Consider the following 22,767-nt stretch of genomic DNA (forward strand, 5'->3'; position numbering starts at 1 on the left):
TTGTGTATGTTGGTGCGTAGGCTAGTTTCATACGGGTTTTGTTGGCTGTGGTGGCTGTACAACCATGAAACGTTATATAACGTTAGTGTGTTTATGTGTGACTTATCAAAAGCTAACGCTACTTTTATGGCATTTCAGTAAAGTTGTAGATGATTAGATAAGTTGCAGGGTGTGTGTTTACCATTTATCACAGTGTTTAAACTAGAGTGGGAAATTAAATTGCCTCTAGTCAACGTTATAATTCAACAACCATTCAATAGTAAATCATGATTTAGTGTCTGAAATGAATCAGCCACTTTAATATTTTACCAGCATTTAGCTGTGCTAATTTCTCACCCTGGTTTAAATATTGTGTATATTATTAATAAAGTCATTACATCATTGCAAATGGTCACGTGTGTCCTTATTAGTAACAAACCATTCAAATAAACAACACCTGCAATGTTGTCAATTTTTATGTAGCTAACCTGTTAACTTAGGTTTGGGAGCAGAACCATGCCTCAACCACACCTCTAATCACCTGCCAAGCCTACTTATGCTGGGTCAACCCATCCTACCCTGTTTGTCTCAAGATTTCTTGAGCTCAGACAGACCGCGCTTCTTGCCTAAATGCTTCATAGAGAAAACTTCCATTCATCTGCGAGTCAGCAGTCTCCGCGTCCTCAAACTGAGCCCAATATCAGAGACTGGACCGTCACTCGCCTCCAACGTTTCCTGCGGAGCGAGGGCATCCCATTTCACCGCAACGCCAACAAAGCCACACTTTTTCGACTGTATTCAGCCTCTATCAACGCAGCAACAGACTCCATACCTCCCGCTCTTCCGGCTTCCTCACCCATGCCACCAACTGCTGGTGTCGTCAGGCAGGGCCATCGCTGTCTCAGCCACAGCCTGCATCACCAGGTTGTATGTCCCCCTGTGCCTGCTCCCTCTGTTCCTGAATTCTCTCAGATGATTTCAGCTTTCTTTTCATCCCTGTCTTCGCAGGCTTCACAAAATCCCTGTGCACATACATCCTTTCATCCCATCATCCCTTCCTCTACCCTTCCTTCAGCCGTTCCCAGCAACACGGCTTCTACTCCTCTTTTTTTGCAATAGCCAACGCAGCAGCAGGAGAGCCTCAGTCAGCAACTCAAGGGGTCCCACCACAGGCTAACCAACTCGGTGATCTCCAGCCTCCTCCTTCACTTCCAACTGGTCTGTCCTTGCAACTCCGCCACTCACTACCCTCACAGTCTAAAGACCTAACCCCCACAGAATTTGCCTTCGCTTTTTCTCTCTACCGTGACGTTATCTGTTATGCATTTCCATCTGGGAGAGCAGAGCTGGATGATTATCTATCTATCGTGCTCGACATGGCCCTACGTTTCGGAGGGACAGGGTTTTACAGTTACCATGTGCACTTCGCTAACCAAATAGCTGGCCGGGTACAGCAATCTAACAAGGGAACGTACTGGGGCACCCTTGACTCTGAACTCTACTGTCGCATATTTGCAGCCCACACGTCCCTCTCCTGCGAGCTATGTGGAGCCCCTTCTCACCCTGCCACAGCATGCACTGTCACTGCTCATCTTCCTCACGCAACACCACAGTCTTTAACCGCCTGTCACCTGCCGCACCCCCTAACAGACGTCCTTCAATGTCCCCATGCCAAAGGGGGTCGACAGACAGGGAAGGCCAATCCTCTACGAGGGTGGCAGGATGGTGTGCAACAATTTTAACCATATGGGCTGCACTCTTTCCAACTGCTGCTTTCTGCATGTCTGCTCCTTCTGCGGTGGTGCACATGCCAGGAGCACTTGCCCCCACAATCCAACCACAGCTGCAGACCAACTTGTACAGCACCTCAGCACCACTATTCAGGTAAATGTCCTCGCCACTGCTCTACAAAACCATCCTGATAGACAGGTTGTTCATTGTCTCATAGATGGCTTCACACATGGTTTTCATCCCGGTATGGCAGTTCTCCCTGACATTTCCCACGACTGTCACAACCTCCAGGCTGCTCTTGCAGAACCTCACACTGTCGACACCCTGTTGGCTAAAGAGGTTCCATTGTTCCACATCAGCCCAATAGGTGTTGCCACTCGCAAATACTCTGGAAAAAAGAGGCTAATTATGGACCTGTCTTCCCCACACGGCTCACAAATTCCAAGCATCAACAGTGTCATTCCCAGTCCGGATTTCTCCATGCAATATGCAACCATCGACCATGCCATCACCCTCATTCAGCTAGCAGGACGTGGAGCTTGGCTTTCTAAAGCAGACATTACCAGCACATTCAAAGTTTTGCCCATTCATCCTGACTTCTGGCATTTTACGGCGTTTGCTGGAAGGGGGCTTATTATTTTTCTGTGTGCCTTACCTTTGGCTGCAAAAGCAGTCCTAAGATCTTCGATTCTCTTTCAGAAGCCTTATGCTGGATCCTTAATAACAACCACAGGCTCCCTTACATTCTCCATCTTCTCGACGATTTTCTCGTCGTCACTCCACCATCCTCACCTCCTCACCACGGGCTCAATACGCTCACTAACGCTTTCTCTGAACTCGGCGTCCTTCTTTCCGAGGAGAAAACATCAGGACCTGGCACTTCCATTGAGTTCCTAGGCATTACCCTGGACTCAATTTCCTTCCAAGCATCTCTGCCCTTGGAGAAAATACAGCACATCTCTCTGCTTCTGTCAAACTACCTCCTAGCAGACAGATGCACCAAATGCCAGCTGTTAGCCCTCCTTGGCCATTTCAATTATGCCATCCGCATAATCCTGCAAGCTAAATCCTTCTTGTCCATCCTTTTGTCTAAGGCTGCTGCCATTCCCTCTCTCCACGATAGGGTCATTCTAGACGATGCCTGCAAAATGGAAATGCGTATGTGGCTACATTTCCTATCTTCTTGGAATGGCATTTCCTTCTTCTACGATGACTTCATCACCCAGCCTGAGGACATTTAACTTTTCACAGACGCACCTCCCTCCACAGGCTTTGGCGGCTACTATGGAGACAGGTGGTTCGCCTCCGCTTGGCCCCCAGAGTTCAAATCCCTCAACTCAGAGTCCCGCTCTCCTTCCTCTGCGCTTCACGAGGTGTATCCAATCATAATAGCTGCCATTCTTTGGGGGCACGAATGGTCTACGAAGTACATATTTTTCCACTCCGATAACACCGCAGTCGTAGAGATCCTGAACGAAGGTCGATCACGTTCTTCAGCCATCATGCAGTTCCTGCGCAGACTCACCTTATTCTCAGCTCAACACCAGTTCATCCTCAGGGCAGCCCACATTCCCGGTCACCACAAAAGCATTGCTGACTCATTGTCTCGCTTCTCATTTCAGAAATTCAGACACTTGGCCCCAGAATCGGATCTTCACCCAACACCTATACCACCGTTTTCAGCCACAATATTCAACTAGCTCCACAGCTGTCAAACCTCTCTCACACTTCACAAGAAGCCATCCTTAACAGTCTCGCCCCAAGCACACTCTCAGCCTACCTAACTGGCTGGAATTGCTTCAAGGCATATCACTCCACCTACCAGCTGCCTTCTCCCTCTCTGAATGTCATGTCCATCTGCAACTTCATCACCCATGCTCATTCCATCCAAAAAAATACAGTCCTCCACCAACCAGACCTACTTAGCAGGAATCAACTTCTTCATGAAACTAGTCACTGGCTCCCATTGTCCTTCAACCTCCCATTCTCACGTTACTATGTTAATAAAAGGCCTGCATAAACAGGAACTGGCTCTCCCAGCTAGGCGCTAACCACTCACTTCAGATCTTCTCAGCCTCTGCATTCGCTCCCTTCGTTCAGGCTACATATCTCCTATGGTTGACCTAACCCTAGAATCCATGTTTCTGCTGGCTTTTTTCGGATTCCTGAGGTGCTCTGAATTTGCCCCGACTTCATCCGTCTATAATCCTTCTCATAACCCCAGTCTATCTAACATAACCATCCACACTGCTGACTCAATCATATTCACGCTCTGATGGAGCAAAACAGATAAGTTGGGAGTTTCTTTCCCTATCTACTTATTCCGCCTCGAATCCTACCTCAGCCCATATGAGCCACTGACCAAATACATCAGCTCCAGGTATGCTGCTAAGGCATCACCTCAACACCCACTCTTTCTCACTGAAACAGGAAAAACGGCCAATTGATTCTGGTTCCAGAAACACTTACACCAAGTCCTTTCAGGCATTTCAGGCGTATCTCCAGGACTCTATTCTAGCCACTCCTTCTGCATCGGCGCAGCATCCACAGAAGCCAGACTAGGCATCTCAGACCAAACCATTCAGGTCCTAGGCCACTGGTCATCCCAAGCATATCGCTCCTACATCCGCAACAATCTTAACGATCTCCGTCAAGCTCATGTTCGAATCAGTTCAATTTAAATCTGACTCTTTTGGGGGCCAGTGTTCAGCTCGGGTGGATATATATGCCTGAGACGGAACCCCCACACTGAGTCTCCCTCCGCCCAGTCTTCAATACATTCCCCCCAGACCAGCCTAACACATGACATCTTCCCTCTACCTCACCCACATCCATTCATCTATTCTCAACATTCAATAACTCCTGTATTCCATTAAACCTTTAAACGCCATATTGTTGTGGCGTGGTTCTTGCTAGTGAAATGTAGTCAACCTGTTAACTTAGGTTTGGGAGCAGAACCACGCCTCAACCACACCTCTAATCACATGCCAAGCCTACTTATGCTGGGTCAACCCATCCTACCCTGTTTGTCTCAAGATTTCTCGACCCACCCTCCCTTTCCCTTCCCTTCATCCTTCCATCTTCCGACCTCATCCCTTCATCCCCTCATCCCTTCATCCTCCTACCTCATCCCTTCCCTCATCCCTTCATCCCCTCATCCCATCATCCTCCTACCTCATCCCTACCCTCATCCCCTCATCCCATAATCCTCCTACCTCATCCCTACCCTCATCCCTTCATCCCCTCATCCCATCATCCTCCTACCTCATCCCTTCATCCCCTCATCCCTTCACCCCTTCCTTCCTATTCATTCCGGTGCATACCTCTCCCATGTCTCATTCTAGGCACTGTCGGGGGGCCAATGATCAGCTCGGGTGGATATATATGCCTGAGACGGAACCCCCACACTGAGTCTCCCTCCGCCCGGTCTTCAATACATCCCCCCAGACCAGCCTAACAGATGACATCTTCCCTCTACCTCACCCACATCCATTCATCTATTCTCAACATTCAATAACTCCTGTATTCCATTAAACCTTTAAACGACATATTGTTGTAGCGTGGTTCTTGCTAGTGAACTATCTTTCTTGGGACAGGTGTACTTGTGGGAATTGTTCAACAATGCCCACAGAGCAAGAGAATGTCTGCTGTAGAGAAATACCACAGGTAGTATTAATGTTTGGTGAATGACATTGTAATTATGTCGTAATTTTCAATGTAATCTCATGTCACTTACATTTTCAAATTGACTAGGCTACAAGAAGACTAACAGAACTCCTGGATGAACCATCATGCATGATCAATCATCCAGGCCTTGAACCTGTGTGCCTGAATGTGTTATCACTACAGAACGCATTCAACATCTGCAGAGCAGACTACGGGCCTTTAAAGAAGCAACAGACAGCATTTTTACCTATATACTGTATATCATTATGAAAATAATGTGTGTTGCACAGGGTAGTATACACAGTAAAATCAGACTATCAGCATTTACATAGGTTACTTAGTGACTTTGTAATAAGCTTCTGCCACCGGGGATGAATTTTCGTGGAAAAAAATCTGCTTTACAGCAGGAAATGCGTCATGTATTGCCAAACTGGTTGGTCAGCTAATCAGGGACTGGAGTTGATCCTTATGAGGAACTGGCCGTGGCATGAGATAGTTGAGTCAGGAGCACAATGGCAGATGGACAAAGATGGACGACCTAATCTGTCTGAGGAGGCGAGGATGCACAAAAAGGAGAGTGATAAAAGAAGAGGAAAAACAACAGTAAACCTCAGTCAGGCGTTCAAGAGATGGAGGGAGCTCTGTGACCAAAGAGGCTTCAGAACAGATGTCCAGCTAGCTTTCTTTCTAATGGATCAGTAAGTAACACGGCTAAATGTTAGCTAGCCGAGTGAGGACTGTACTGTACTGGCTGCTAGTTCATTCCTAGTTGGCCAGCATTGCAAATCGCCGCAACCAGGGACCGGGTAGCGAGTGTTGGTCGGCTGACATCCTCGTTGCCATTCTACGGCAGCCCTCGGACAGTGATTACCCCCACCCCCCCCCCGCCGCCACCGCAGCTACTGGGCACCCAGCCTCTCCGACCGGGAGAAGTGGAGTAAGATCCTCTCCTCTGCTCCCGTTTGTCTGGTGAACGCCTCTCCTCTGTCAACACACTCTGCCAGCAGTTTAATAATATTGATGCCAGTTGTAACATTTGAATGTTTTAGTAGTGAGTGTGTGTGTGTGTGTGTGTGTGTGTGTGTGTGTGTGTGTGAGAATGTATAGTGAGCCGGTGACTGTTGAAAAACAACTCCGCTGTGCGTTGGGGTTCCATTCCCCTGTCGGGAGTTGTCTGTGAGTCACCGTCTCACTATACATTATCCCTTACGTGTCTACTGTTGTTTGAACTGATACTGTGCATATTGGTATCATTTACTGTGAGCTGTTTGTACTGGTACTGTGCATTCTGGTATAATTATTTGCATTACTATTTGTTTTTTTCTTCAGATAAATCTGATAATTGTTGCTCGGTCTCTTGACTCATTTATTTAGTAGAGTGTCCACACACTTTCTCATTCTACATACACATAGAGGTATACTGGTGGCTTTACAGCCTACATTTTATTGATTATCTCTGATCCCCACGGTCAATTTGGTCTTTGCGACAGTGCGAGCAACACCGCTGACGCTAGGTGGCGCCAAGCTAAAAACCTGAATCCTATCTGTTGTCTCTTTAAGTCTAATGCCCTCTATACATTGTGTGATTTTAGCAATCTTATAAGACTATTACATAACACACTGTGAGACGTGGATCTAGTAAACTTTGGTACGACGTCAAGTTTGATGTGTGCAGATTGCACGATGGCCATTAACTACTGAATCGCAGGTTACGACGTATGTCAATATGCAACATCAAAAGCGTGCACCGCATCAGCGTATGTTGTCCATCTGTGCCACCATAGTAAACTTGCTCACCTGGAAGTTGCAGTTCCCCAGCAATTGAAACCTTAAATTTACAAGACAAAATTCTTGAATGTAAATCTAAGCTCAATATGTGGTTACAAAAGGACCTAACAGTCTTTGGAAGAACATACTTAACTAAAATGGAATCCTTAGCTAGATGCATTTATCCTGCATATTCAATGGCCATACCTAATAAATTCATTAAAACTGTTAACCAAATGAACTTCAATTTTATTTGGAAAAACCAAGTACATTAAATTAAAAAATCAGAAATAGTCAAAGAATATCAAGATGGTGGTTTGAAAGCCATTGATTTTGAGTGCTTAAATGCTGTGTTAAAATTAAAGTGGCTAAAATCTTTCCTGCTGAACAAAAACTGTATTTGGTTTTGTCTCCCCAGAGGTTTGTTCAAAAAATGGGTGGGATAGGGTTTGTCCTTAAATGTGATTTTCAGGTTGAAAAATTGCCAACCAAACTGTCCTCATTTCACAAACAGGTGTTGTTATGTTGGAAACTCATCAGTGTTGCCAGATCTCGCGAGACAAATAAGCAACCAGACCTGTGAAAACAAGCCCAAAACAAGCGACTTAGTAAGAGAGAGTAAAATAAATAAACTGTGTGCACGGTTTTACAATCCGTGGGGACGGATTTTAAACTGTGGGTACAGATTGTCAATATACATCCATGTGGACAGATTGGTAAACTGTGCGCAGTTTTGCAAAATTGTACCCACGGTACACAGTTTATTTATTGTTCTCCCCCCTGAGCTTCAGGACAGTAACCACAAGAGGGAGTTAAACCACCTTTTAACATTATTTATCATTAGAAAACAGATGGCATATCAAATATAGACTGATGTACCAAGTACATTATATACACAGTAAACCTCTGATAATTAAAATTTGCACACACAAATAAATATAATCCTGAATTCACAAATTCTTTATTTATTATTACTTTTTATGCCCTCATCTTCTGACGTTTTCCTAACCATAAAAAAAACAGATTGCCCTGCTCTGCCTCTGATTGGCTAGTACTCGTTGCCATTAGGGTCAGAGCCAATTAGAAGCAGGATGCGGGTGGGAAAAAAACTGCTGTCTCCTGTGTGTATGGGGAAAGGGGAGGGACAGAGGGAACAGGCAAGACAAATTATCCTACGTTGAAATAACATATTGAAAATATCTGCTTGACAACTTATTATGGAGCTGGGAACAAGCCCAAATAAGCAACTACACTTTAGAAACAAGCCCAAAAAAAACGCGACCTGCGACTACCAATATTTGTAAGCGACTTTACAGAAAAACAATCCCAAAGTCGCTTATAATAAGCGGACTTGGCAACACTGAAACTCATGTAGACACACAATTCTACTCCATATCAAACCCCAATCCGGAACAACAGATAATGTGATATGCAATGGCAAATCTCTCTACTTACAGCACTGGATGGATGAAAATATCTGGTCAGTAACCCATCTAATTAATGACCAGGGATGTTGGCTAGCTTATGAAAACTAGCTCGAAATACAACATAACTTGTACATGTGCTCAATTTTCTAAAGTTATTAGAGCGATCCCTGAGTCAGTTAGAATGTTAGTCCAAAACATAGAAACGCAGTCAGGTGTGATAAATCCACCTGCACTCCATTTTAATGGTCTTGATATTCTGGCTGAGGAAAATTCAAATAAAATCATACGTAATCACCTTAACAATATACTATTCTCAGTACTATCAAATAGAAACTCCATTATCCAGCCAGTGGTGGAGCCAGAAAATTTTCTGTGGGGTGGCCAGGATGGTTATGTGATCATTTTGGGGTGGCAATGTCTCACTAGAAAATATAGGAGTATTTAGGGCACCTAAACCACACACCTCCACAATATTTGGAATACAGGTAATGGTAGAAAAGATCAAATAATATTAAGTGTATCTAACTTTTTTTCTTATGCCTGCAAGTAAAGTAACAAAAATGCTTACACTATACAAACGTAGCACAGGATTTTCAGTCCTGTCCCATCCCACTCCCACAAAAATAATCCCATCCCGTCCCAATCCCAATCACACAATGCCTACCTTAGTTATATACCCAAATATGACATCTAATGTTGTGTTTTGATGTTTATTGCCTAATTATGTTTACATTCACTCCACCTTGAAGCTGTTCAGAATGATAAACACATTTGATTTCTGATGTGGTCAGACAACACGTCATAAGAACCAGTTCTGAGAGAGAAAAATGTAGTTAAAGTATTGCAGTAAAAGTAGTGTTTGGTTCCTCTGACTGTATTATATATGAGATCATTAGATTATTAATACTAAAGCATCAGTGTTTAAACTTATATAATGATAATAAGGGCATATTGATGCAAGTACGCCCTTTTAAAGAGAAATAAACATTTATTTAACAAGAATATTTACGACTGCAAAAAATAAAATTTAAATATCCGAAATAACACGTAAAAATGTCGAGATAAATAAATACAAAGAAATAGACTGTCAGTCTCTCGCTCTCAGGTGTGCAGTTAAGTTGGTCGTATTAGCTCTTTTTGTTGAGATGGTTTTTAGAACAAACCCGGCACACTGGCTCGTCCAAATTACTGGGCTGCCCTCTGTCATTTGGTTTAAATCCAAAACACTCATACACAGGGGCCATGGCATTTGGTTTAGGAACAAGTTCCCTGTCTTTCTCTTACGCTCAGCTCCGCGCTCCGCTCCCTCGCCTCGTCTCCCCCTCACAAAGATCGCACTGTGTGTGTGTGTGTGTGTGTGTGCGTGCATGTGTGTAGCCCATAGCCCTGCTTCCCCCACAGAGACAAAGACACTCAATGACAAGAGCTTTCCCTCCATTCATTACGCTAATGACGATGCATGGCAGCAAAAGCTCTTGTCGTCCAGTCTCTTTGGTGGAGAGAGACAAGGAAAACAAACACGAATGAATATGGCAATTAATCCCATGTTACCCACCGTCTTTGTCTTCTCTTCTTTTTGTTTAACGGTGGTACCGTCTTTGTCTGGTCGCACCTTCACGCCAAATATCCAAAACACAGTATGTGCACGCATCTAAAGTGTCTGGTAGTGCAGGAAAGGTTCCGCACACCGGAAACTAGCGACGGCTGTGATGTGGTGGTTGGGGTCAGGCCAGGGTGGCCAATAGGGTGGCCAGGATTAAGTGTGAGGTGGCCACGGCCACCCCCTGCCACCCCACACCTCCGCCATTGTATCCAGCTCTTTTCTAAATCAGACATTATCAAATTGAGAACTAAACATATAACTTATCCGGTAAGCCCCAAGACAAAATAAGTTCATTTCAAAATTATGAATAATGTCTATCCATCCAATGAGCTGCTAAGAATGAGATTTGGTATTGATCATAATAACTGTGTCTTCTGTGAAACTGAAATTGAAACTACTGATCATCTGTTCTTCCACTGCAAATACTCTGGGACTTTTTGGGAGGATCTGCAGGACTGGCTATCAACCAAAATCCAACTTGCTCTTCGTCGTCGCCGCCCTCCTCCTCCTCCGCTTATCCGGGAACAGGTCCGACTTACTGCCAGCCACACAAACCAGACTCGTGCTCCTTCTGTACAGGGACTGGATGGCCCTTAGCAGAGGGCCACCAACCCCATACTCCTGGAGCACCCCCCACAGGATGCCCCTGGGGACACGGTCGTAAGCCTTCTCCAAATCCACAAAACACACATGGACTGGTTGGGCGAACTCCCATGCACCCACCAGCACCCTGGCGAGGGTAAAGAGCTGGTCCACGGTTCCGCGTCCGGGACGAAAACCACATTGCTCCTCCTCAATCCGAGGTTCAACTATCGACCGGCCCCTCTTCTCCAGCACCCTGGTGTAGACCTTGCCGGGTAGGCTGAGGAGTGTGATCCCCCTGTAGTTGGAACACACCCTCTGGTCCCCTTTCTTGAAGATGGGGACCACCACCCCGGTCTGCCAGTCCAGAGGCACAGCCCCCGATGTCCACGCAATGTTGCAGAGGCATGTCAGCCAGGACAGCCCTACAACATCCAGAGCCTTGAGATATCCAGGGCGAATCTTGTCCACCCCTGGGGCTCTGCCGCCGCGTAGTTCCTTCACTACTTCTGCGACTTCTGCCCTAGAAATTGGACGACCCGCCCCCGAGACCCCCGGCTCTGTTTCCTCACTGGAATATGTGTTGGTGGGATTGAGGAGCTCCTCAAAGTATTCCTTCCACTGCCCGACAATGTCCCCAGTTGACGTCAGCAGCTCCCTGAGGCGCCGGACGGTTTGCCAGAACCTTTTTGGAGCCGATCGATATTCTTTCTCCATGGCCTCACCGAACTCCTCCCATGCCCGAGTTTTTGCCTCCGCGACTGCCGCTGCTGCGCTCCACTTGGCCCGCTGGTACCCGTCAGCTGCTTCTGGAGACCCACAGACCAACCATGCCCTGTAGGCCTCCTTCTTCTGCCACGACTGGCCCCCGTGGCCTTGTGGCCACAGCTCACAACAGCCGCTTCGACAACGGCAGAGCGGAACAAGGCCCATTCGGACTCAATGTCCCCCTCTGCCCTCAGGATGCGGTCGAAGCTCTCCCGGAGGTGGGAGTTGAAGATCATCTTGACAGGTTCTTCCGCCAGGCATTCCCAGCAGACCCTCACTGCTCGTTTGGGCCTGCCAGGTCTGCACGGCATCCTCCCCTGCCACCTGATCCAACTCACCACCAGGTGGTGATCAGTTGACAGCTCTGCTCCTCTCTTCACCTGAGTGTCCAGAACATGTGGTCGCAGGTCAAATGATACAACTACAAAGTCAATCATTGACCTGCGACCTAGGCTGTCCTGGTGCCACGTGCACCGATGGACATCCTTATGCTCGAACATGGTGTTAGTTATGGCCAAACTGCGACCCGCACAGAAGTCCAATAACTGCACACCACTCGCTGTCATTGCCCACGTGAGCGTTGAAGTCCCCCAGCAGAACAATGGAGTCCCCGGTCGGGGCACTGTCAAGCACCCGTCCCAGGGACTCCAAAAAGGGCGGGTACTCTGAACTGCTGTTCGGCACATAAGCGCAGACAACAGTCAGGACCCATTCCCCGACCCGAAGGCGCAGGGACGCAACCCTTTCGTCCACTGGGGTGAACCCCAACGTACAGGCAGAGAGTCTGGGGGCTATCAGAAAGCCCACCCTGGCCCTCCGCCTCTCACCCGGAGCAACTCCAGCAAAGGAGAGAGTCCAACCCCTCTCAAGGACTTGGGTTCCAGAGCCGGAACTATGTGTCGAGGTGAGGCCGACTATATCTAGCCTCCAACCTCTTCCACAAGCTCCGGCTCCTTCCCTGCCAGAGAGGGGACATTCCATGTCCCAAGAGCCAACTTCCGTAGCCGAGGATCAGACTGCCAAGGCTCCCGCCTTAGTCTGCTGCCCGATCCACACTGCACCAAACCCTTCTGGATCCCTCCGCGGGTGGTGGGCCTGCAGGGGGACGAGCCCATGCAGCCGGTTCGGGCTGGGCCCAGCCGAACCCCATGGGCGAAGGCCCGGCCACCAGGCACTCGCCTACGGGCCCCAGCCCCAGGCCTGGCTCCAGGGCGGGGCTCCGGTAACCCTCCAGGCCGGGTACGCCAACTCTTGTTATTTTCCATCATGAAGGGTCTTTTGAACCGTTCTTCATCTGAAACTTCGCCCAGAACCAATCTGCCATGGGAAACCCTACCAGGGGCGAAATGCCCCAGACAGCACAGCTCCTAGGGTTATTAGGGCACTCAAACTCCTCCACCACGATAAGGTGACGGTTCTCGGAGGAGCTCCAACTAGCTCCTCTCACAAGAGAAAATGGTGTGTTTGTCATTAACATACAGGACACTAAGTGTGATCTGATTCTGAACAACCTGATACTCATGGCCAAATTCTTCATCCACACATCCAAATAGAGGAAAACAAAGCCCCTTTTTTCTGTTTTTAAATGACTCTTATGGACAATCACCTTAGTGCTTTGAGACTAACTGTGCATTCACACCAAAAGCGTCATGAGCGCCAGCGGTCGCTCAGGTCGCTGGCATCGCGCTGCCTGGCAGCTCTGGCAGGGCTTGCAGAAGGCTGCCAAGGGGCGAGGCTTTCAAGCTGCGCTCCAGAAGATCTCTTTCTTTCTTTCTTTCTTTCTTTCACTGTCCCACCTTGAGAATATTCATGATCTTCAACTGGCTGCTGCTCGCTGCTGCTTCGGCGGTGGAGCTGCTCATTTGCATAAAGTTGAGCTTCTGTCAACTTCACAGTGACGCTCCGGTCGCTGGCATCGCGCTGCTCGCTGCTGCCGATGCTCCAGATGCCTTTCATAGCAAGCGTACATTGAAAATGAATGGCTGCCAGCCACTTATGACGCTCATGACGCTTTTGGTGTGAATGCACAGTAATGGAAAAAAACATGCAAAGTCTCTCCTCACAGCATATGAGAAACTGAAAATATTTGAAGACTCCTAGAGAAAATGTGCAGAACTATTAATTTGCTTTATTTATTTTAATTTATTTTATTTTCACTATCATTTATGTTATTTACTTTATTGTATATGTTAAATGTGCCTTGTAGGTTGAGAGGTGTTCATTGTGGTTTGTATGTATGCCTATGTGTTTTGTAAATGATTCATTTTCAATTAAAAAAAAAAGAAAAAAGAAAGAAAAAAGATAGAAAAAAGTTCCTCCGCAATTTCCTTCCATGCAGCGTCTTTTTTCTCGCAGACATGATAGCAGCTGGAGGAAACATGAAATAAACAAGGTTTCTGCTGCCACAGCTCCACTAAACTTTCCTCTTACTGGGATTCGACAGACTTCTTTTTGTTCGTTTTATCTCCATGGCAAGTGATCATTTGTTTGGGTTTAGCGCCAGTGTCGTGGTGCGTCATTTCCTGCTGCATTTCTATTGGTTGATTAGTAGACATAGGTTGTAGCAGCTGTCACACTGTGAGATATTCATCCTAAATTTCTGACACCATCAGAATTCTATCTCAGGTTATCTTTGGTCGCAAGATGCTGACAACGGCCGTCCTTGAACCTGTCTCACACTGTGACATAAGACCACGGTTTTAGAGCCACGACCAAAGATATCGCCACATTTCTCCCACGATGGTCATCTTTCGTCGTGTTAGATGGGGCGTTAGACGGCTAACGTCAAAGAAACACAAACCATAATCATTTTAAATACTTACAGTTCCCTCATCTGTATCTTTGCCGCTGACAGTTGGTATCGATCCATAGTTCAGGAACAGTCTCGTTGCCAGTCCGGCGTTATACTGACCCAGGCTGTTGAAACCATAGACACATAGACACCACATTGACTGTGGAGGGGCGTGCCTAAAGTGCCGCCATCTTGGTACAGGTCTAGCAGAGGCGGTAATGCATGTACATCTACGGAGGTAAAAGGTACTCCACAATCTCAAAGTAGAATTATCAGTAACACTTTATATTAAGGTACTCTAATAAGCGTTAATTAATGCTTATTAAGCACCAATTAACAGTTAATGAGCACTTATAAGACAGAATAAGATGTTTATTACCATTAATAAGACTATATAAGTGTTAATTATAGCATAATTAACACAGTTATTATTGCATATAGGAGCATTATAAGCACTTAATAGAAACTTGTTGAAACTGGTTTAAAAGACACTATGAGACCCTATCAGATTAAATTAATAAGGTGTTATTAATAGTTAATAATGATCCTTTGCAGCTACCGTGAGAACAGTGTCGTATAAAGGTTAATAAAATATTAATATGCTCTCAGGGCTCGAAACTAACGGTGTCCTGACATCCCGGGGACTATAAAATATGCTACTAGGACACAAAGAGGATGTGTCTGGGACTATTCCGGGACAGCAAAAAAAAAACAAACAAAAAAAAAAACACAAAGCAATATCAAAATGGGTGTTATTTACAACGTCATTACGTATGGGTATCTTAACATCGCTTTTGTTGCTTGAATAATTTCAATAAAAAGTTATGAACAGCAAAAACACAGTGGCTTTTGCTGCACCTGATCTCGCTCCACACTTGCGCGCATGCGCACACATGGAACTCAATCCACTGCATGACGGTCACGCTGGACGCCACTCGCTAGCCATGCTCGGCACTCTACATCAGAGCACAGAACCTAGCAATGCTGAGATGGTTGAAACAACTGATGCAAACTCCACCAGTGCCGCTCCAGTTGGAGTAGGATGCGACACTTCACTTCGGGACTCTGAAGACGATGTTTCATCTGTTTCTGCCCCTGTGGTAAGTTAGTTTGTTAAAGTAGGCTATAGGCTAGCTTGTTGATTTGTAGCTAGTTGTAGTTCTTTGTGATAGCTAACACTAGCAACTCAGCTAATCATGTACATGATGGCCTTAGAAAGTTATAAAATGTGACTGTGTGTCCTAAATTTTGATATTTATGATAATGACAGTACAGTTAATCAGAAGAGGTGTACTCGGTTCATTCAGTCAGTAATAATTAGGCTAGCAACTTTAGCTACAGAGATGAGGGTCATGCTTGAACTAGCAGCCAGTCAAATTTCTAAATTTCCTACAGGTAAGCTGAGTATAATGAACACCCAGATAACAGTAGTATGTTTTAGCAGAACCTTAGTGTGTAACTGTGACACTCAGAGACATTGACTTTGACCATGATTAAGAGTGTGTGTGTGTGCAGTGTTGCCAACTTAGCGACTTTGTTGCTAGATTTAGCGGATTTTCAGACCTCTTCAGCGACATTTTTTCAAAAAAGCGACTAGCGACAATCTAGCGACTTTTTCTGGTGTTACTGGAGACTTTTCTGGTGGTGACTCTGACGTGACACACATCTCTCTGCAGTTCCCAACGAGCAGCAGCGGGTGCTGCCGTGAGCCCCTCCCACGTCCCAAAGCACTCACAAACGGTCAGTCTCACAGCAGCAGTCCCCAATGCAGTCAGAGCAGAGAGGAGCTCCTCACTCCTCCGCGTCCAGACTGCAAATGAATTGCGCATGCGCAAAGCCGCCGCTGATCCCACCCTGGCTTGCAGAGCGGCATGTAAATATAATATTTCTTCACTGTCACACTAAAATAAATCACTGTATTTGACTCACACACCGCCTGTCCGCCTCAGTCACTACTCACCTCGTCCGCTGACTGTGTGTGCCTCTGCTCTGTCATGCTAATTAATAAATCACTGTATTTGAATCACCTCACCTGTCCGTCTCAGCTTTCTGATTGTATTGTATATTGTATATTGTACATTGTATTGTTTAAGGATTTTGGCCTCATTCACGTCTCACCTCGTTGTCCACTGTGCTAGCTAAACAGCTCATCATGGTGCAGTCTAAGCAGTACAGCCAAAAGTACAGAAAGGAGTGGGAAGCAAACCCTGATTACAAAGGCTGGTTAAAGCAGTTTATTGGGGATAACACACGGGCATACTGCATGTATTGCAAGACTGATTTTTATGCAAAACTCAGTGACATAAAAAAACATGCTACCACTCAAAAACACATTCAAAAGGCAAAGCCTTACAGTTCCACTCAAACCAAGCTGCCATTATTTGTGAAACAAACAGACTCCACAAAAAAGGCTGAAGCCACCATGACATTAGCCATTGCTGAGCACTGTTCCATGCTTGCATGTGACCACATTGGGGAAGCATGTAAGGCTGCTTTTTCTGACTCCACTGCTGCTACCCACTTCAAAATGCACAGGTCCAAGTGCACAGAATGATAAATGGCATTCTAGCGCCATACTTTATGAAAAAGTTGGTTGCAGATGTGGGTGATCCGTGTTTCAGCGTCCTCCTCGATGAGTCCACAGATGTCAGTGTTTCTAAGTACCTGGGGGCTGTGATAAGGTACTTTAGTGACACCAAACAGACAATTGTCTCAACTTTTCTGGGGCTTGTTGAGTTGGAGGGAGGAGATGCCAGATCTATAGCCTGTGCTGTTGTGGCTTTCCTGGAGAAGTGCTGTCTCAAAAAAGAGAAACTCCTGGAGATAGGGACTGACAATGCCTCTGTTATGACAGGTATTAATAACAGGGTCCATAAAGTCCTGAAGGAGGAGTATGGACTCAAAAATCTCATCCTCATTCACTGTGTGTGTCACTCTCTGCAGCTTGCCGTTAGTCATGCTTCAAATGACACCCTCCCCTGTAGTGTGGAGTACTTGGTACGGGAGACCTGTAACTGGTTTTCTGTGTCTCCAAAGCGGAGGGAGGCCTACAAGGCCATATATGAGACCATTAACTGTGGGGAGAAACCCTTACAAATAACCAAAGAGTGTGTCACCCTTTGGCTCTCCATCGAACCAGCGGTTTCACGCATTTTGGACCAGTGGGAGGAGCTGAAACTGCATTTTGCAGTCACCAAGTCCAGTGAACACTGCTACATGGCTGAGGTTTTACACTCCATGTACAGTGATCCACAGAACATGTTGTACCTGACTTTTTTGAAGTCAGTGCTGGGTGAGGTGCAGTTGGCCATCAAGGCTTTTGAGGGAGAGCAGGTAGATCCACTGAAACTTCTGGACAGCTTGGTTGGCCTGATAAAGTCAGTGAGTAGCAGGGTGCTGAATCCACTGGTGAATATTGATGTTCTCAAAGGGCCAATTGATGGATACATCAGTCCGAAACCATACCTTGGTTACTTTTTTGAGTCCAAGGCAGCTGAGCTCCACCTTGCGCCTGAGGAGGAGAATAACGTCAGAAAGCGATGTGTAGCCTTCACCATCTCCCTCACAAAAGAGCTGAGGATGAGACTGCCGGACATTGAAGCACTGCAGTACATGTCAGTTTTCAATGTGGAGGAAACTATAAAGTACAATAAGAGCCCTGGAGAAATTGAAAAAATAGCCAAGCTCCTTGCCTACTCTCCTCCAGATACAGACAGGATTGTCCAGCAATGGCGTGTCATCCATCTTAGGAAGTGGAATGAAACAAAAAACACAGTGGGTTTCTGGAGTGAGATTTGGAAGTTCAGGGATGCAACTGATGTCAATCTGTTTCAGGAACTTGCCAATTGCTGCTGTGTCTGTGTTGTCCTTGCCACACACGAATGCTGAAGTTGAGAGATTATTCAGCCAGATGAGTGTGGTAAAAAGCAAACTTCGAAATCGTATGTCCTTGCAGACCCTTAACTCCATCCTGTATGTCCGATATGGTTTGAAGCTGTCTGGTGAGGCTTGCTATGAGCACAAGCTGCCTGATAATGTTTTACAGCTTTTCGGCACATCAGCTGCGTATTCATTTAAGTCAGCTCCCTCAGTTGCTGAACCTGCCGCAGAAAGCCTTGACCAAAATGAAGATGACCTACTCTTTCTGTGAGCCAGCACAGCATATGTGTGTGGAGGGGGGTCTGAAAAACAAACAACCTGAATTAGAACCAGACCATCATTTTTTCACATTGCCACTGTTGTTTTCTATTGTCTCTTTTTGTTGTTAAAGTTAAAACAATCTATACAAAAAATGTTAAAAATGTTATAGTTATGGAAACAAATGTCCATGTTTTACTGTGCCTTGTTGTAGGCTCCTACTGTAAGTGGAGCATATGTTAGAAATCAAACCAAACTTAAGAAAACTAACAAAAAAAAAAAAAAAAAAAACCTAAGTAACTCTGCTAGAGTGTCTCTTTTGGATCACTTTGCTGGTCCCAAGCCCGGATAAAAGAGGAGGGTTGGAAGTAGAGCTAGCAATTCCACCCTACTTAAAAGTCTTTTGATTAAATTTGATAGTCTAATAGGGTGACCATATTTTTATTTCCAAAACATGCTTTCAGCGTGCTTTATTTTGCATGACATAATCTCTCTTTAACACGTATCAATGGTACAGAAATAAAATTAAAATTATAATCTCGGGAATGAAATAATCACATAAATAATGCCTCTTCTGTATTAGAAAATCAACCTATAACAAAGTAATAGCTCTCTTTTCAAGTCTTACTGTGGAAAAAATGAAAAAATGTTATAAATAACACCTATTCTGTATTAGAAAATCCTTTCTAACAAAATATATGTAATAATGTAAATAATACAACAGCGCCCCACAAAGACATGACTGGGCAAAAGAGGACATTTGGCCACCCTAGCCAGTGCACTCCGCCTCCCATATGTCCCGACCGGGATGGTAAGTGGGGATTTTTTTTAATGTATTCATCTGTAAAGCTAGACTTACGCTTTGGCATTTTGTAATGAGGCAATGCTGCTCCGATGTTTGCTTCCTCTGTTTGTGAGCGTAGCAGAGCCACCCACAAGACAGCCTGTTGGAGATTATGTCACACGGAACAACCGTAGTATTCTGTGCAAAGTGCCAGTCAATTGAAGTAATTTACATACTTAATGGTCTAGACCCACATGGGTCAAGCATTAAGATCGTTAAGTTATTTTGAGAAGTGATGGCCTATTTCAATGGCAAAAAAGAAGAAAGAATCAACAGAAGAAAGTGCATTTGTAGCTCTAAACATATTTAGGGTGTTTTTTACTCACTTTTTGTCTCTCCCACGACGTTTTAAGTTCAAATAACTCATGTTTGTCTTAGTATGCCATTTTGAGAAAATGAGATTCCCATGATCCTTTGCTAAAGAAAATGATAACATACTAGAGTGAAAAGAATACATCAGAATTCTTTAATGTTGAAATAATGATTGATATCTGGATGTTGCAATAGGTGCATAATTAATAGAATTATTAATTTCAGTGAGTGCATAATAAAGAGTTTATGAATGTCATGCAAAGATGCATTATGAGCTGTTAATAAGTGCATATTAATAATTTATTAACCTTTATACGACACTGTTCCCACTTTAGATCCAGTAGCTGCAAAGATGCATTATGAGCTGTTAATAAATGTATATTAATAGTTTATTAACCTTTATACAACGCTGTTCCCACTTTAGATCCGGTAGCTGCAAAGGATCATCATTTACTATTAAAGAGGCAACAGATAGGATTCGGGGTTTTTTTAGCTTGGCGCCACCTAGCGTCAGCGGTGTTGCTCGCACTGTCGCAAAGACCAAATTGACCGTGGGGATCAGAGATAATCAATAAAATGTAGGCTGTAAAGCCACCAGTATACCTCTATGTGTATGTAGAATGAGAAAGTGTGTGGATACTCTACTAAATAAATGAGTCAAGAGACCGAGCAACAATTATCAGATTTATCTGAAGAAAAAAACAAATAGTAATGCAAATAATTATACCAGAATGCACAGTACCAGTACCAGTACAAACAACTCACAGTAAATTATACCAATATGCACAGTATCAGTTCAAACAACAGTAGACACGTAAGGGATAATGTGTAGTGAGCCGGTGACTGTTGAAAAACAACTCCCGACAGGGGAATGGAACCCCAACGCACAGCGGAGTTGTTTTTCAACAGTCACCGGCTCACTATACATTCTCACACACACACACTCACTACTAAAACATTCAAATGTTACAACTGGCATCAATATTATTAAACTGCTGGCAGAGTGTGTTGACAGAGGAGAGGCGTTCACCAGACAAACGTGAGCAGAGGAGAGGATCTTACTCCACTTCTCCCGGTCGGAGAGGCTGGGTGCCCAGTAGCTGCGGTGGCGGCGGGGGGGTGGGGGTAATCACTGTCCGAGGGCTGCCGTAGAATGGCAACGAGGATGTCAGCCGACCAACACTCGCTACCCGGTCCCTGGTTACAGCGATTTTCGATGCTGGCCAGCTAGGAGTTAACTAGCAGCCAGTACAGTACAGTCCTCTCTCGGCTAGCTAACATTTAGCCGTGTTACTTACTGATCCATTAGAAAGAAAGCTAGCTGGACATCTGTTCTGAAGCCTCTTTGGTCACGGAGCTCCCTCCATCTCTTGAACACCTGACTGAGGTTTACTCTTGTTTTTCCTCTTCTTTTATCACTCTCCTTTTTGTGCATCCTCGCCTCCTCAGACAGATTAGCTCGTTTTCTTTTGGGAGGCCGTTTTTCACTTATCTCCAAACTTTGTCCGTCTGCCATTGTGCTCCTGACTCAACTATCTCATGCCACGGCCAGTTCCTCATAAGGACCAGCTCCAGTCCCTGATTGGCTGACCAACCAGTTTGGCAATACATGACGCATTTCCTGCCGTAAAGCAGATTTTTTCCACGAAAATTCGTCCCCGGTGGCAGAAACTTATTACAAAGTCACTAAGTAACCTATGTAAATGCTGATAGTCTGATTTTACTGCGTATACTACCCTGTGCAACCCACATTATTTTCATAATGATATATATAGGCAAAAATGCTGTCTGTTGCTTCTTTAATAAGTGCATAATTAAGCACTTATTACCCTAATATGGCATTTATATTAACTTCCTATAGTCTCATTAGCCCTATTCGCACAGGATTAGTATTATCTGGAGACCTCTGGTAATTTGTAATAATTGCGGAGGACGTCTGTGATCTTAATCCCGTGCAAATGCGCCATGTCTGTAATTTGTAAAGTAAAAATTCCACCGCAAGTTACCTACTATATTTCACCAAACACAGATGTCCCGTGATAATACTAGTCCCGTGCGAATCTGCATCTCAGTGATTGGGGGGTATTTTAGTTGTTGTTGTTTTTATTGTGCGCCTTTTTTCTACCTCTTTCCCGGTTGAATTATGGAGGCTGCGGTGGAAATTATGAATGACAGTTCTGACAGCATTTTAGGTGCAAATGCAGGAGTCTCATCATCTCGGTACACAGTATGGAGACCCATTTGCAGAAACAGCAAGCTCAGATCCATCAGAGGATTGAAATTTCAGAAGATATTGAGATGGATGACATGCGTAGCAACATGAGGTAAGGAACATTGCTGCTTTGACATTTTATTTACTGTTGCCATGACGACTAACACATACCACATTAAAAGTGATCATTTTAACACAAACCATAAGCTTTCCATAAACCTAACCAAGTGGTTTTTGTGCCTAAACCTGTTACAACATAAGCTTTTAACAGTGATGTATAAGGGTTTTGGAAAGCACAAATTATGTTGTCCTGGCGATACTGTCGGTTCAGCATGTTGGACAGAGCAGGTGCCGTATTCTGTGACCCATCAGATTATGTGACACACACACACACACACACACACCAAGGCCTACACTACATTTTTTTCCATCACACAACGTTTTCATAGGCTCACAGGTTTTGGTTAACAGTTGTCAAAATGCGCCACACTATTTAAATACATTTTATGCTAACAACAGTGAAAATGGCAATACTGCAGAAACTATTCAGGTCACATAATCTAATGGATCACAGAATACAGTGTAACACCTGTTATCACTTAAGTCCAAAATTTATTTATTTTTGTATAAACGAGCCAGGGAAATCATATCATAATTCAAGGTTAATGTGAACAATTTGTACATCTTCTCACATCATCCTTGCTATTATCAAGCTATTAATTAGCTAGTAACTTACCGTCCTACAAATGTGAGCAATATTGACAGCTATCTGGTTTCTAGTACTTTAAAGGTTGTGGTCCATGACAGTGTGTGCCTGTCAGGGCTAGGTTTGAATGTAATACTTACATTTATGATACTGTTCTTATGCCAACAGTTTTTCAGAACTTCCATTTATTATAAGGGATAAGGGATTTATTTACTTCAGTAAAATATCAACACTGCAAACTG

General features: G+C 44.8%; 1 protein-coding gene and 1 pseudogene across 1 annotated transcript in view; both read left to right on the top strand.

The window, feature by feature from the left end:
* LOC117265969 (galactosylgalactosylxylosylprotein 3-beta-glucuronosyltransferase 1-like) overlaps nucleotides 1-22,767 on the top strand; it is a 137,151-nt gene that overhangs the window by 24,496 nt on the left and 89,888 nt on the right. The window lies entirely within an intron of this gene.
* LOC117263075 (uncharacterized) lies at nucleotides 1,957-3,676 on the top strand (annotated as a pseudogene).

This window comes from Epinephelus lanceolatus, chromosome 11, assembly GCF_041903045.1.
Source record: "Epinephelus lanceolatus isolate andai-2023 chromosome 11, ASM4190304v1, whole genome shotgun sequence".
In the NCBI taxonomy this organism is placed as follows: domain Eukaryota; kingdom Metazoa; phylum Chordata; class Actinopteri; order Perciformes; family Serranidae; genus Epinephelus; species Epinephelus lanceolatus.